Raw genomic sequence first — 15,000 nt, forward strand, 5'->3', positions numbered from 1 at the left:
AAATAGTCCCCAGAGAATCAAGGAGTCCAGAAGAACTCTGGACAACACAAACCTCCTGTCCCCACAGTCCTGTACTCATCGCTGCGTGGGTCCCGCCTAGCAGTGCTGAGGGGAATGGTCTGCATAGATGCAGTGGGGCTAACAGGGCATCTATATGGTAAAAAGGAGAAATGACCCTGGATTCCTCATTAGATAGAAATGAGTTCTGGGGTGTGGACTGGAGTTTGGAAATCTGAATGCAAAAGGGAATTTGTTCACTTATAGTCTTTGAAAAACTCATTTTACCGTGAGTGACTCTTTGATTCTTATTGGAGTAAATTGAGTTGAGGAGATTGAACTAAATGAACTATGGTAATGTAAAATTAAAATCTAATTATATGTCTGATCTTGGAAGTTTCGAATGCTTATTTATTTAAAGTGGTTGCTATGCATTCTTTTTGAAAAACACTTATCAAATTAGAAATATTTCCTTCTATTTCTAGTTTGTTGAGAATTTATTTTTATTAGTGAGTGTTAAAATTTATTAAACCCTCCATGTATTTTGAGATATTCTCATGAGTTTGGGGGCTTTATTCTGTTACTCTAGTAATAGTGACTACTCTTTTCATAGTAACCACTCTTCTATTCCTGAAAATCACACATATGAGCCTGGTTATATTACCTTCCTTATATAGTTGTGGATTGGGTTTGCCAGTATTTGTTTAGGATTTCTAAGTCTTTGTTCAGGAGTTACAGACTTGTTGTTTTCCGTCTGTTTCATTCCTCTGGGGTTCAGGTGTTAAAGATTATGCTTTCTTCGTAAAGCAAGTGTGGAAGCAGTTCCCTTTTGTAATCTCTGGAAGTGTATTTTATAAGTTGATGGTATTTATTAAACATTGTATCAAATTTATCAGTAGCTCAAGGGTGGGGTTTTTTCGTTTGTTTTTTGGGGAGGTGTTTTTTGTGGGGATTTTCTGTGGAAGTATTAAATTATAAATTATGTTTTGTGACTTTAGGCTATCCAGATTTTAAGTTTTGTTTTGTATCAGTTCATTAACTTCTGTTCTTCCTCTGGAACTGTCAATTGCACTTAAAATTTTAGATTCATTGGCATAAACTTGTTTATACTATTCTTTTATTCTGATATTTTAAAACTTTTTATTTAGTAATTAAACATATGTTCTGAGGCTATTTTTCTATACCAAGACTTCTGTTACATTTTGTACCATTTCATCTTCTCCTCCTCCTCCTTCTCCTTTCCTCTTCCTCCTCTTCCTCTTCTTCCTCTTCCTCCTCCTCCTCCTCCTCCTCTTCATTCTAGACTTGCCCATTCTCTTCATCCTTCTTTTCTAACTCCTCCTCATCTTCTATCCTGGTGACTGATCCCAGTGCCTTCCATATGCTAAACATACAGTTTGTCATTGAACCATTTCATCAGTTCTTTTGAGCTCATCGTGGAATGTTAATTTAGCAAGGTATAAAATTCTTGAAGAGCATCACTCTTCTCTAGCATTTTGAAGTTACTACTTTAGGCTTATGTTCTGGGGAAGTCTGATCTTAATCCTTTTGTTTTTCTGTACATAGTACTACCTGTTGGCTTACCTAATGCATAAGAACTTTTCTTTAATTTGATTTTACATTCATTTTACACTGATTCTATTGTGATACATCTTGATTTGGATTTATGTTTGTCTCAGTGAATCTTACTAAGTACTTTCAGTATCACAAGTGACTCTAGAGAAATCTGAGTAGCACTTCTCCACAGTTCATTCCTTTATCTTTTCCTGATCTTCCATGTATGCATATTGGAGCTTCCTATCTAGAATTGGCTCATGTTCTGATTGATTTAGTTGATTGTGCTTTTCACATTATAGTTTTGTCTGTGTGTGTGTTTGAATACAGCCCTTTTACATCATTCCAAAACATTTGTTTCCCTTCACTTTTGCTGTTTTTTTTTGGGGGGGGGGTTGTTGTTGTTTTTGGTTTTTAGTTTGTTTGTTTGTTTGTTTGTTTTGCACTATGTCTCTATTGTTTTTCTATGGCCTCCTCTTTGTCCTTTATGTGTTCTCTTTGAGAAGTCTTCTATTATCACTTAGAATACATACCTCTTCATTGTATAGTTACCATGTTAGTAGGGTTTGAGTTAATAACTCATGAAGAACATTAAATATTCTTTTTTCTCTGGACACACAGCTCTCTTTAAAGAAGGAGATGATTCAGTTCATGAGCTCACTGAAGCATCATAACAAGATTTTGCAGTGGGACTCTGAGAACATAATTTCTTTAACATTAGCATCTGCAGTTGAGTTGTTATTCACCAGGAACTAAGCTTTAGTCCACATCTGTGCTTATTAAGTCAGCTCTTTTCCCTGACTTCACAAAGTTGGCATAGCCCACTCCTCTGTATGTACTCAGACTTTTGAGATATTAGTAACTTTACTTTTGTTCCTTCTTCCTTACATTTTTAAATATTAAAACAATATTCTGATTATGAGGTATAAGATAATAGATAATGTTTTCATGAAGTTGTAGTTGATGTAGATGAGTTATATATATTTAAATAAATATTCATAAAGTAATATGTTGGTTCCATATGTGTTAGTTAAATTAGTTACATCTAACAAAATTGAGCATGTAAATACTTTTGAAGTTCATAGTTCATTATCAACAGCACATTCACATTTTTCTATAACTGCAATCTGCCAGCCATCTCTAGAACTCCTTACATTGAGAACCTGATCCTTTGCAATCTTCATGTAATTATTCCCTGTCCCTCTTTTCACAAGTCTCAAGAAGCTGACATTCTGCTTTCTGACTCTGTGAGGTGAATTTTGTATGTGTAAACCACACACTGTTTGACTTGCTGTGACTGGCTGTTTCCCTTAGCACAATGTCCTTGATGTTCATTCATGTTATAGCATATATCAAAATCTTCCTCCATAACATAAAAATGTTATGTTTATTCATTTATTTGTCAGTAATAACTGTGAGAAAAACGACTATAAACCCAGATGCTTCAATATTTTTCCATTGTTTGATTAACATACTGAAACCTACTTCTTATTCTTTGCTCTCTGACTGCTTAACTATTTGTTGAGTCATTAGCCTATCTCTGGTGGTAGGTAGGGGGTAGAGAATTGACTGCAGTGTCTTTTCTGATTGTGGATCTGTTTATACCTGAGTGTGACATGCTTCCTGGATCCACTACTACATGATGTTTGAATGTGTGGTGGGTGGATGAGGCCTGGGATTGCAAACCTTGATGGGAAAGAGCCATTTGGTTATCTAGTGGCTGTTTTGTGCCTGTTGTGTCTTTGCTCCTTGTCTTGCATACTCAAAGGCCTGTGTGTTCTCTGATAGTGGAAAGTGAGTGAGATTTCCTCATCTCCTCTCCTGTCTGTATCTAATTTTATTGTTAACTCCTGACTACACTTCTTAATCTTGCCAGCTATACTACTACCACTATCATCATCGCCCTGAGGTGGGAAGTGGTATTGGGAAAAGAATAGAATCCATCACTGTCCATGGACCCCATCCTTCTGGAAAAAGAAGTGGTACCAGATGATCAAAATCCTCAAAACAAATTTTAGTTTCCTGATCATGAGGAGGCCAGAAGGTATGGTCATATGACATGACATGGGGTTAGGAGGATCAGATCTTTATCTATTACAGTCACTTCCTCTAGAACTATTTGTGAAATACCTTAGTAGCAAGACCCACTCACTCAGTGTAGCACTCCTTCCTTGCGGCTGTCTCTGAAGTCAAAGAGCTCAGGTCATGCTGGGCCCTGGGTTAATGGCTGAGCTGTTAGTGCTGAGTGTCAGCCATTCTCCCCGACTTCTCTCTGTGCCTCTTTCTGTTCTTCCGTCTTTTTGTCTCTGTCCTTCTCACTATCTGTTTTGTAGGTGACATTTTCTCTCACTCTGTGCCTGTCACCATTTTAATATGTGATTCTGATTCAAGTTAGGTTGTCAGCACAGCAAGGAAGAAATGGTCTCAGGCTTCATGGAATCCACAAAGGGACTCATTGCCCTGTTGTTTATGGAAGCTGTAGATGATGTGTGTGAAATCTGACAGGATTTTTCCCAAACACAAGAACATGATGAATTATTCATTCCCAAAACATTTCTGAGCGTATACTCTTGTGTCAGGCACTCTGTTCCACACTGAGGATACAGAGAAGCCTTGTAGAGAAGCTCATGGTGGCTGTGGGCAGTAGTGTATATAAGGGCTTTGATAGAGTAGCTAGCTTCCAAAGGTGTCCCTCCTGAGCCTCAATGGTCAGACTAATAATGAGAAAAGGAAGGGTAGCAGCACCATGGTGGCAAGGTGCAGCCATAGTCTGCAGCTCAGTTTATGGTGTTTATTGGAGGTGGGTACTCTGAAGTAGGGTGCAATCTGAGCAGGGAAAATTGGGGGATGAGGCCTGTCTTTACATTTTGCCTAGAAGAAAATACTACAGCATTCTATTTCCTGATCAGATTTCCTCATTAGTCGCCAGTGTCAGTGGACAGTAGGAAGCATTGGTTGGAGCTGCGAGGTTAGGAGTCCATGTAAAACCCAGCACAGGAAGGATGCGAAAGCACAGAAGGCAGGAGTAGAGAGAGACAGAAAGGTGCTTCTGAGATGAAGAGAGTTCCAAGGACAGCACTGAAAGGTGGGAGAGCATTGGTGCATGGTGTAAGGCAGAAGTACAGGGTCATCTCTTTCATCACCTAGAACGAGATTCTCTAGAATGGCTTCCATGGAGAACAACACAGGGTGATCTTTAACTGACTTTGAAGGGCTTAGGCTTTTAGTTACCAGAAGTAAAAACACACATGATCCAGGGTGATCCCCAGGTTTCTGCCTTTGAAGCTGGGTAGATTAGAAAAAGAAAATAGGAAAATCAAAATAATCCTTATTTGAAGAAGTAAATGAAGAGTTCAGTTTCTGCCAAGGGAGGGCATGAGTGTAACACTGCTATGTTGTTGTCCTCTTTGTCTTGTTCTATGTGGCAGAGTCAACACTTGTGCTGGGCCTACGGCTGCACATAAGACTGGGACCAAGGAACAGCTTAGGCCAAGAATGAGGAATTGTCACAGTGTTTGTTGTGGAGGCAAAGCCAGAGTGGAGGTCTCATGTGAGGTTGGCCTGGGCAGTGATTCCCAAGGAGAGAGAGTTGGCAGGAGGCACTAACTAGCATAGATGGTGCAAGGAGTTGCTGGAAAGAAGACAGCTTGCTCGGTGACAAGGATGAGTCTTCCCGGAGGCCTGGGAGCCTGGAGAGTAGGTGGGAAGAGCAGAGGAGAACTACCTGGGCCGATATCTAGCCCTTCACCTGCCCAGCTTGCTGAACTCTGAAGATACTCCGAGCCCTTCCACTTGCCTAGGGCAGTTACATGAAATACAATCATCATGCAAGACCAGCCTCACTTACTATTATTTTAATTACAGTTGTTCTAAGCTCTGCATGATTTCATCTCCCAAGTCCTTTTTTTTTAATGTTAGACAGAAAATACCTCTTCTTTGACGAAAGACTTAAAAGAGAAGAACAACAAACTAGGCTAACATTGTAGTAGATGTTACGAGCATCTGAGCATCGGGAAGCTCTTCCTTGGGTGTTTACCTGGGCGGAAATGTAAGCAAATGGAAAGAGAAGAAGATAGTGCAAGTTTCCTTCCGTTATTAGCTTAAGTTTTGACTACCATGAACAACATAGTGTGCCCTTTGCATTAGGATGCAAAACCCATGATGTCTGATTTCACTCTTTGACATTTCATCTTTAGCATCGTGTTACCATAACATCAGCAACTTCTCAAGGAAATTCAGTCATCATCTTCCCACGATTCAGGTTCCTAGTCTTGTGTGGGTGGTTTGTTTTCCTCCTTCTTACCCAGTTTTCCAATTAGCACCTTATTAACTCTACGCAGAACTCATATTCTACCCCTTAACCTTTTTCACAAAAAAGAAAAAAAAAAGAGGAGTGGAAACCATATTCTTGTCACTCTTGATAGTAGATGGATTCAGCCTCAAACCCTGGTGCCCTGAGGGAGGAGCCACATCACATCTCAGGGGACGCTGGCCGCTCAATGCATTTCAGAGCAGCAACAGGAGAGATCCTTGCAGGTTAGAAACAGACAGCACCAGCCTGTTGAGCAGAGCTATGCAAGCTTTGCTAGCTCCAAACTGTGGGGACAGACCTTCCCATCAGAGTCCCCCCATTTTTTTAACCAGGGAGGTGCCAAACGATATGCACTGTGTTGCTATTGTGAAATGATTTCCGTTTATCTTCTCATCCTGGGATCAGCTTTATTTTATACCTGAGGAGAAATAAACAGGTTCACTGGCTATTCCATTGTTCTAGTTTCATCAGGATGTAGTGACTTTACACTACAATGGATATTCACTTATTAAACTCTTTCACGTGCTGCATCTGTTAAAGGCAACTACGCAGCCATTAATATGCAAATTGAACTCGAATGCTGAAAAATGAGGTAGAGAGTCAAACATTGTTTACTGACTAATTAGTTTTACTGTAATGGGGGTGGTGGCTATAGAATCGTGGAAAGCTGTGTGGGGCCTGTGTGGATTCAGGAGAAGTGGAGTTCATTCTGGCCTCACTTATCTCCTGCCTCTTTTGTGACATACAGGCACAGTAGGTTTTTTATTTCAAAATTACTTGGATAATTTGTTAATTAAAGAGTAGAGGCTGCTGCTGTCCTGCTGTTGGTATGTTGGTACTGAGAATTAAGTCCTGTGTGTGTGTGTGTGTGTGTGTGTGTGTGTGTGTGTGTGTGTCTGTGTGTGTGTGTGTGTGTGTGTGCATACTTAGCATGTATAAGGCCCTGGGCTTAATCTATAATACCAAAGATGGGTGGATGAATGTGTAGATTTAACCTTTTATAAAGAATTACTAAAAAATAAAAACAACCCTGCTATGGCTGAGTGATAGAATGCTCGCCTAACACACTCAAGACCCTGAGATGCATTCCAAGCACTGCAAAAAGTAATAACCACATAGCGAAAGCAGACACTTCGAGGAAGACAGAGGGAAATTTTGTTAGGATTCTTGGGGGTGGTGCTGTCTCAGGTGGCCCTTCACCCTGCTGTGCCCTAGTATCTGCAGTCCCCGGATGTGTCTTTCTCACCACAGCCTAAGGAATATTTAAGTGCCATCATTATTATCTTGACCCTGGGAGAACAAAGCTTATCCCTCAAACTTCACAACTGTCCCAAGCCCATACAAGCCACCATGAATAACCGCACAGCCATCTGTCATGTACCACCACCCTCCATTCTGTCCCCCGCCATGGGGCCATTTGTATCATCCTTTATTAGCTTCAACTTTACCTTCCAACTCCCATCTACTCTGTCTGTATCCCATGACCCATACTTCTTTCTTATCCAGTCCAGCAAAAGAGCTTGATTGCCTGACTCTGCATCCAACCCCCGCCCCCCAGCATCCATGGCGCTCACTCTTTCCTGTCTGCTAACTTGGTTTAAGCGTCTTCTGTATCATCTCCAAATTTAAATCTTTTTCTTGTTTGGAACTATCCTTCCATGTTGGACATGCCTAAATCCCTCAGACTGAGGGAGGTTTTCGATTTGATGTACAGGTGCTGCATAGCAGTTTCCTGGTCCCACTACTCCTTCCTCTCTGGACATTTCATCTCTTCAATGGGGGGTGGGGGTCCTAAGGCTATTAGATATCATTACTTCTGTTTCCTTCTCCATTTCTCCATTTCTCCTGTAAGCTTCCATCCACCCTTGGTCCTCTGTCAGAACCTTTGGGGATGGAATCCAGAAGACAGCTTCCTCACAATTCTCAGAGGTTCCTCCCCACCAGAGTTCAAGAGCCCCAGGTCACACTGCCACACTAACTGCCTGTTTCCCCTGAGTCTGCAACTTCTCATTTCTGTCCTATGCTGCTGCTGCTGCTGCTGCTGCTGCTGCCCTGCTTTCACCTTTCAACAGTCCTCATTACTTAGAATGCCTTACAATTTTATCCAGGCTGTTCAGTCACTAATTATCACTTCATACTCAGTTTTCCTCGCTCTGCTTTCCTTTTACTTTTCTTTAGTAGCATATCTTAATTGCACAGTAATGGGCTTCAACGATAACATCCTCATACACACGTATACTGTACTGTGATGCTAGTCACCTCCTATCTCTTCTGTTCTCTGCTCCCTCTGGTGCCCTTTCTGTTCCACATAACGCCCCCCCCCCATTTGCTTTCATGTCTCTTTGTCTAGATTATACATATGAGAAAGCATGTGCTGTGCCTACTTTCTGACACTTGCACACGTCTGTTTGCGACATGAATGGTTTGATGTCAACTGTCTCCTGTGTCCTTGCACCTGTCTCTATGATTTCTACACACATTCTGAACTTTCTGGGGTCACTGAAATGCTTTGCACTTTGACAGGAGCTGGCTTGTGAGTGTTGTATATGTATAAAAACCATGAACACTCATGCTCTTCTCTATATAGAGATTTACTTCCTTTTTAGAAAAGTAAAATATTCAGATATGGAACTCTAAAAGGAATTATAGATCTAGAAATAGTGGTAGCATAGTGCAAGACTTTAATCCCAGCATTCATGAGGGAGAAGCAGATGGACCTCTGTGAGTTAAGGCCAGTCGGATCTAACTAGTGAATTCAGGCCTACCAAGACTTGTGGTGATACCCTGCCTCAATGATAGATAGATAGGTAGATAGATAGATAGATAGATAGATAGATAGATAGATAGATAGATAGATGAATAGGGAAGACAAGAATAAACCCTTGTTAGGTTAGAATCAGAGAAATTTATAAGAGTTTATGGATTGTTTGCTGTGTACTATACTGTGGATGGAATCTAGGGTTTGTATGTGCTTGCCAAGTGCCCTAATACTAAAGTGTATTCTGTTACCTATTCCACTGTGTTTATTATTTGATTTAATTTTATATGTATGGGTGGTGTGCCTGCATATGTGTATGTGCACCATGTTCATACAATGCACTAGGAGGTGTCAGATCCCCTAAAACAGGAGTAACAGTTATGAGCTGCCATGTGGGTGTGGACACCCTCTACAAGAAGTCCTTGCAAGGGCATGAAGTACTCTTAGCCACTGAGCCGTGTCTCTACCACCCTCTCTTATACCCTGTTTTAAATACGGAGTCTTGCTAAGTTGCCCAGGCAGGCCTTGAAAACATAGCCATGAAACTATAAAAGTGTTTGTGCACATGTTTGTCTGTTAGTCCATAGACCCTTTGCAGTTCTGGCATTTTTGATCATCTGGAGCAGGAGCAGTGATAACCCTAATAACCTCAGTTTCTAAATACTGTTTTCCATGAAGAGGGCGAAGGGCCCCTTGCTCAAAAGACTAAACATAAGGGAGTGGAGGAAAAGAGAAGATAAGGAGCCTGGAATAGAATTCTGAACTTGATGTGACTCTGATATTTTCCTGTTTCTCCTTCTACATGATGTCTATAAAATGTATTGACCTTTCACGTCAAGCTCATCCCTGAAACTGCAGGGGAATGAGAGCATGCTTTTCCCAATAAGCATGAACCCAAAAAGTGGGACTTGGAAATCTGACGCATTAGCTTGAATCCAAAAAATAACGTGCTTGCCATTGACCTTCAGTGGTATTTCCTGAAACTCCATAGCCATTCTGACCCGTTTGAGTAAGATTGATTGGTAGTTACTATTGTGGAACCTTCCCAGCAGTTCTTCCTCAACACCTGTTGAGTGTTAGTGTCCCACAGCCAATTCTCCACCAGGACACCACTCCCTGTTCCCTCACACAGCCACGACACATCAGAAGTGGCACCACTCTGGGCAGGAACTGTAACCACTCTGGGAAGGAGACTCAGGGCTGCCTGGAGGCTTTACTCAATCAGACTGTCTTCACAGGTACAACCCGTGTGTCCCCACTCTCTTTGTGGATGAGCTGTAAGGAAGTGTGTGTGTGTGTGTGTGTGTGTGTGTGTGTGTGTGTGTGTGTGTGTGTGTGTGTGTGTGTGTGTGTGTGTGTGTGTGTGTGTGGTGTGTGTGTGTGTGTGGTGTGTGTGTGTGTGTGTGGTGTGTGTGTGTGTGTGTGTGTGTGTGTGTGTGTGTGTGTGTGTGTGTGTGTGTGTGTGTGTGTGTGTGTGTGTGTGTGTGTGTGTGTGTGTGTGTGTGTGTGTGTGTGTGTGGTGTGTGTGTGGTGTGTGTGTGTGTGTGTGTGTGTGTGTGTGTGTGTGTGTGTGGTGTGTGTGTGTGTGTGTGTGTGTGTGTGTGTGTGTGGTTGTGTGTGTGTGTGTGTGTGTGTGTGTGGTGTGTGTGTGTGTGTGTGTGTGTGTGTGTGTGTGTGTGTGGTGTGTGTGTGGTGGTGTGTGTGTGGTGTGTGAGATGTGTGGTGCGTGTTGTGTGTGTGCATGTTGTGTGTGTGTGAGTGTGTGGTGTGTGGTGTGTGGTGTGTGTGTGTGTGTGTGTGTGTGTGTGTGTGTGTGTGTGTGTGTGTGTGTAGCAGTAAGGCTGACGTGAGCCAGGAGCTTTGGAGCAGACCATCTGAATTCAATTCCCAAGCCATGCTCTAGTGGGTCTTAAGATTTCTCACTTGCAAAAGCAAGAAAATATTAATTCCTACTATTCAGAGAAGGTTGTGAAGAGGATTAAGGGGTTTAAGTACAATACAAATGCTTAGCACAGTGCCAGCATATAAAAGGTGTTATGTAAATCTCAAATAGTGTAGTTGTAAATGTCTGTGTTAGAATAACAAATAAATACCTGGCACATACTTAAATGGCTATGTTAGAGGTTAGCACATAAACTCTCCTACAGTCCAATAACAAGCATTACTATATAAATTTAAAGGTAACAGGCAACATATGGAAATGGTGTTTTGACAGCTTTTTAACAAGAATGGTTTTACCCACCATCTCATCTTAGTATGCCTCCTCTCTGGGGTTAGTAGAAGAAACTAATTCTTTTTTCCCTGGCTAATATTTTCCTCTTGTCTATGAAGGTACTGTATATTAGATACAAAATGTTGCACCTGCCTATGTATGACTGACATCTTCTATCCTGTTGAGTCACTGATGGTTTCTCTGATTATTTTTTAAACACATAAGGGATTACCATGGCAACACTGTCAGTCACTGATTGATGATGCAAGACATATGCTTGCAAATCTATTGCAACACCGCACAGCTTGTTAAAAACAGACTCTCATGTTTGTGATCAAGCACGGATCCTGGCCTTTGGTGCTCTACTTTCTCTGCTGATCGTTTATCTGCTTTTGCTTTGCTAGGACCTAGGGCCTGTAGCAACAGCGTAGAACTTAAGGAGGATTGATTCTCTAGGTTGTGTTCCTTCTGATTTTTATTTGAAGAAAGTAAGACTTCGGGGCATTTACTCAACATTCAGAAAGACAGTCATACAGAAACAGAGTACACCTTTTCTAATTGCTGTAACTTCATTCAGCTCTGATGCTCACCTGGGCAGAGAGCAGCCTGGTCTACCATGTGGCCCTGCAGCCATCTAAGCCAGAGATTTCCTATGAGGTCTACCTAACACCTGGCCCTGCACATATCACAGTGACGACTAAGACCGTGTCTGTAAAGTCACTTTGTGAACAAGTCCAGAATTGATGTTGCCATCAAGATGTGAATTATCATTGTGCATCAAAAGTTAGTTCACCATTCTTTTTTTTTTTTCCATCTTTATTAAATTGGGTATTTCTTATTTACATTTCAAATGTTATTCCCTTTCCCCGTTTCCATGCCAACATCCCCCTAACCCCTCCCCCTTCCCTTCTACATGGGTGTTCCCCTCCCCATCTTCCCCCCATTACCACCCTCCCCCCAACAATCACGTTCACTGGGGGACAGCTGCCTAGTCACGTACTCAGGATTCAGGTGACTTCACCAGAACCTCCCCATTGAATTTGTAAAGTACATGTGAGGGGCAGGTACAGGATAGAAGGAGGCCTGTCATTGGAGGAGAAGGAAGGATGGGCGGGATAGAAGTTTAAAGGAAGAGGAAACTAGGGCAGAAAGGAGTGACAGGACAGAGGAGAGGGTGAGAAGCCATGGCAGGTGATGTTAAGATTGTGCTCTGTGTATTTACAGGTTGTTATTAATGTTCTCAAGGGATGGATGGTACCGGGCTTTGTATGTTTAAGTGGGCAATTATATTTTATCAGTTGGATCTAAGATTATTGTGTTGTGTGTTCTTTTATGTGAGTGTTTGAGTGTAGGAAAGTGCGGCTGGGATGTGTTTCCGCCTAGATATCTAGCAGATATCTTGGGGCACTGTGGTGCCGGACCAAGCGAGGTAAAAGACAACTATATTCATTTATTTCTATATTTTTACAACAACACATGTGTCTTTGTTATATGTTGGGGCATCTTTTGGGTGTATGCCCAAGAGAGGTATAGCTGGGTCCTCAGGTAGTGCAATGTCCAATTTTCTGAAGAACCTCCAGATTGATTTCCAGAATGGTTGTACCAGTCTGCAATCCCACCAACAATGGAGGAGTGTTCCTCTTTTTCCACATCCTCGCCAGCATCTGCTGTCGCTGGAGTTTTTGATCTTATCCATTCTGACTGGTGTGAGGTGGAATCTCAGGGTTGTTTTGATTTGCATTTCCCTTATGACTAAAGATGTTGAACATTTCTTTAGGTGTTTCTCAGCCATTTGACATTCCTCAGCTGTGAACTCTTTGTTTAGCTCTGAACCCCATTTTTAATAGGGTTATTTGTCTCCCTGCAGTCTAACTTCATGAGTTCTTTGTATATTTTGGATATAAGCCCTCTATCAGTTTTAGGATTGGTAAAGATACTATGAAATCCAGAAGATCCTGGACAGATGTCATACAGACCCTAAAAGAACACAAATGCAGCCCAGGTTACTGTATCCAGCAAAACTCTCAATTAACATAGATGGAGAAACCAAGATATTCCATGACAAAACCAAATTTACACAATATCTTTCTACAAATCTAGTACTACAAAGGATAATAAATGGTAACGCCCAACATAAGGAGGCAAGCTACACCCTAGAAAAAGCAAGAAACTAATTGTTTTGCAACAAAACAAAGAGAAGACAAGTACACAAATATAATCTCACCTCCAAATACGAAGATAACAGGAAGCAACAATCACTATTCCTCAAGGTTACCATTCTTGATAGAATGATAATCAGGGAGTCCAGGTTGGACCTTCCCATTCCAGTAGTGGTCACACTTGGACTGCCAGCACTTGCTTTTAGTTTTCTAAAAGCTGCAGACATAAATGTGTCAGTATGTGTGTGTGATTAGTTGAACGCTTGGGTTGCCAAAAGAAATTATTTTTAAAGTATGAAAGGAAAGCAATACTGTTGGGAGAACTGTCTAGTTATTAGTTCTGGAACATTCTCTCTGAGTTTGTAGAATTAAGGATTTGGGATTCATGGCAGAGTTCACAAAAAAACTGAAAAAGGTTGCGTAGGAATGTTGTAGCTTTGAAGGTGTGCAGGGTGATGAGAGCAAAGAGCTTCACACGAGTGGTCACAGCGTCTGTTCCTCACGGTCTGGTTCCCTAGAGGCCGTGTCTATGTAACGTTCAGAATGGCTCATCCTTAGAAAATGTCCCGGTGCAGCTAAAGGGGAAACCAGTGCACCTTCAGAGGATCTATTTCATGCACTTTTGACTAGGAATTTCACTAAAAGGAAGCCTAGGGGCTGAAGAGGTGACTCAGAGGTAGTGCTTGTTGCTCTCGCATAGAACCCGATGTCAGTTCCTGGCTCTCAAAATTGTGTAGTTCACAATTTCCTATATACTTTTACTTCTCAGGGATCTAATGTCCTCCTCTGGCCTCCATGTACACTACACACACACACACACACACGCGCGCGCGCGCGCGCGTATATACGAAATACATCTTGAAAATGAAAAAGAAGATTATGGTTCCAATATGATTGACTCAAAGCCTTTAACTGGGTTCTCTTTTACTTGGAATTAAAAACTCAAATCAGCCATATGTGTAGCCTGCAAGTGGTGCTACTGAAAAGCCACCAGTGTGTTGCAGAACATGGTCCCTTGGGGTGCCGTGTCTCTGAGCAGCGCACACAGGCAGCCTTGTAGGCAGGTGTGTGCAAGGTGTGCACTGTGCTTATTCTTTGTTTTGAGCGCTAGGTTCCTGCACAGCCAACAGCTGCTTTGCTGAAACTGCTGTGGGGGCCAAGTGCCTTCTGCCTGTGCACGGCAGGGCCTGTGCAGGAGGCCGTTTCTCTCGTGCATCTGAAAGTGATCCCAAGTGAAACACCCCGCTCAGGAATTTAACTCAGCCTCAGAGCCAGATGCCAGCTCCCTTCCTGTGAGTAACCACTAACCTTTCTTTATAAAGCACTCAGGCACCCACAGCAGCTGCCAAGGGCTTGGCAGGTGCTTGCCATGGTTCTTACCGCTGTACCATAGCGTAAGTACTGAGTGCCCGTGTTACACATGGCAAAATTGATATTTAGAGAATGTAGAAATGAGTCCAGAGTTACACAACTATCAGGTGGAACCTGACAAATAGTTCTGGAGGCATCCAAGAGCAGTCAGTCACTAATAAGCACTTTCCTTCAGTCCTGTCTGACAGTTCATGGCAGAGGCTTTGCCACTAGACAACTAAGTTTCTGTGGCGTGCCCCTCAACAACTGGGTAACTTGATCACATTTCACCAGATGAACAGAATGACCTTTTCAGAGTTTAAAAAAAGTGCTGTTTCTCAGGGGAAAAAAAAAATGACAGTTTTGGGGGGTTTGTTGTCTTGTATTTTTGGGTTTTTTTTTTTTTTGGATTTGTTTTGTTTGTTTGTTTTTGTTGGATTTGTTAAAAGTCAGAGAAAAGACTAGTGAGCTTTTTAGAATCGTTGAGTTCCAGCGTGAGTTCAGCCTTGCAGCCCCCATGATGGCCCATGCTGGCTTGTCTTTGACAGCCGAGTGCGCTCAGGCAGCACGAACTTGGAGCCTTTGGAGGAACAGCCTGGGCATGTTGGGTCAGCACATGAGGGGCTTTAAGGAGTAACTGTGCTTCGGTGTCCTTGAT

At 42.1% G+C, this 15,000-nt stretch overlaps 1 protein-coding gene across 1 annotated transcript in view; it reads left to right on the plus strand.

Annotated features, from left to right (window-relative positions):
• Nucleotides 1-15,000, plus strand: part of Fars2 (phenylalanyl-tRNA synthetase 2, mitochondrial) — a 372,370-nt gene that overhangs the window by 193,094 nt on the left and 164,276 nt on the right. The gene's annotated exons all lie outside the window — the stretch shown is intronic.

The sequence above is a fragment of the Rattus rattus genome, chromosome 14, assembly GCF_011064425.1.
Source record: "Rattus rattus isolate New Zealand chromosome 14, Rrattus_CSIRO_v1, whole genome shotgun sequence".
NCBI classification, from domain to species: Eukaryota; Metazoa; Chordata; class Mammalia; order Rodentia; family Muridae; genus Rattus; species Rattus rattus.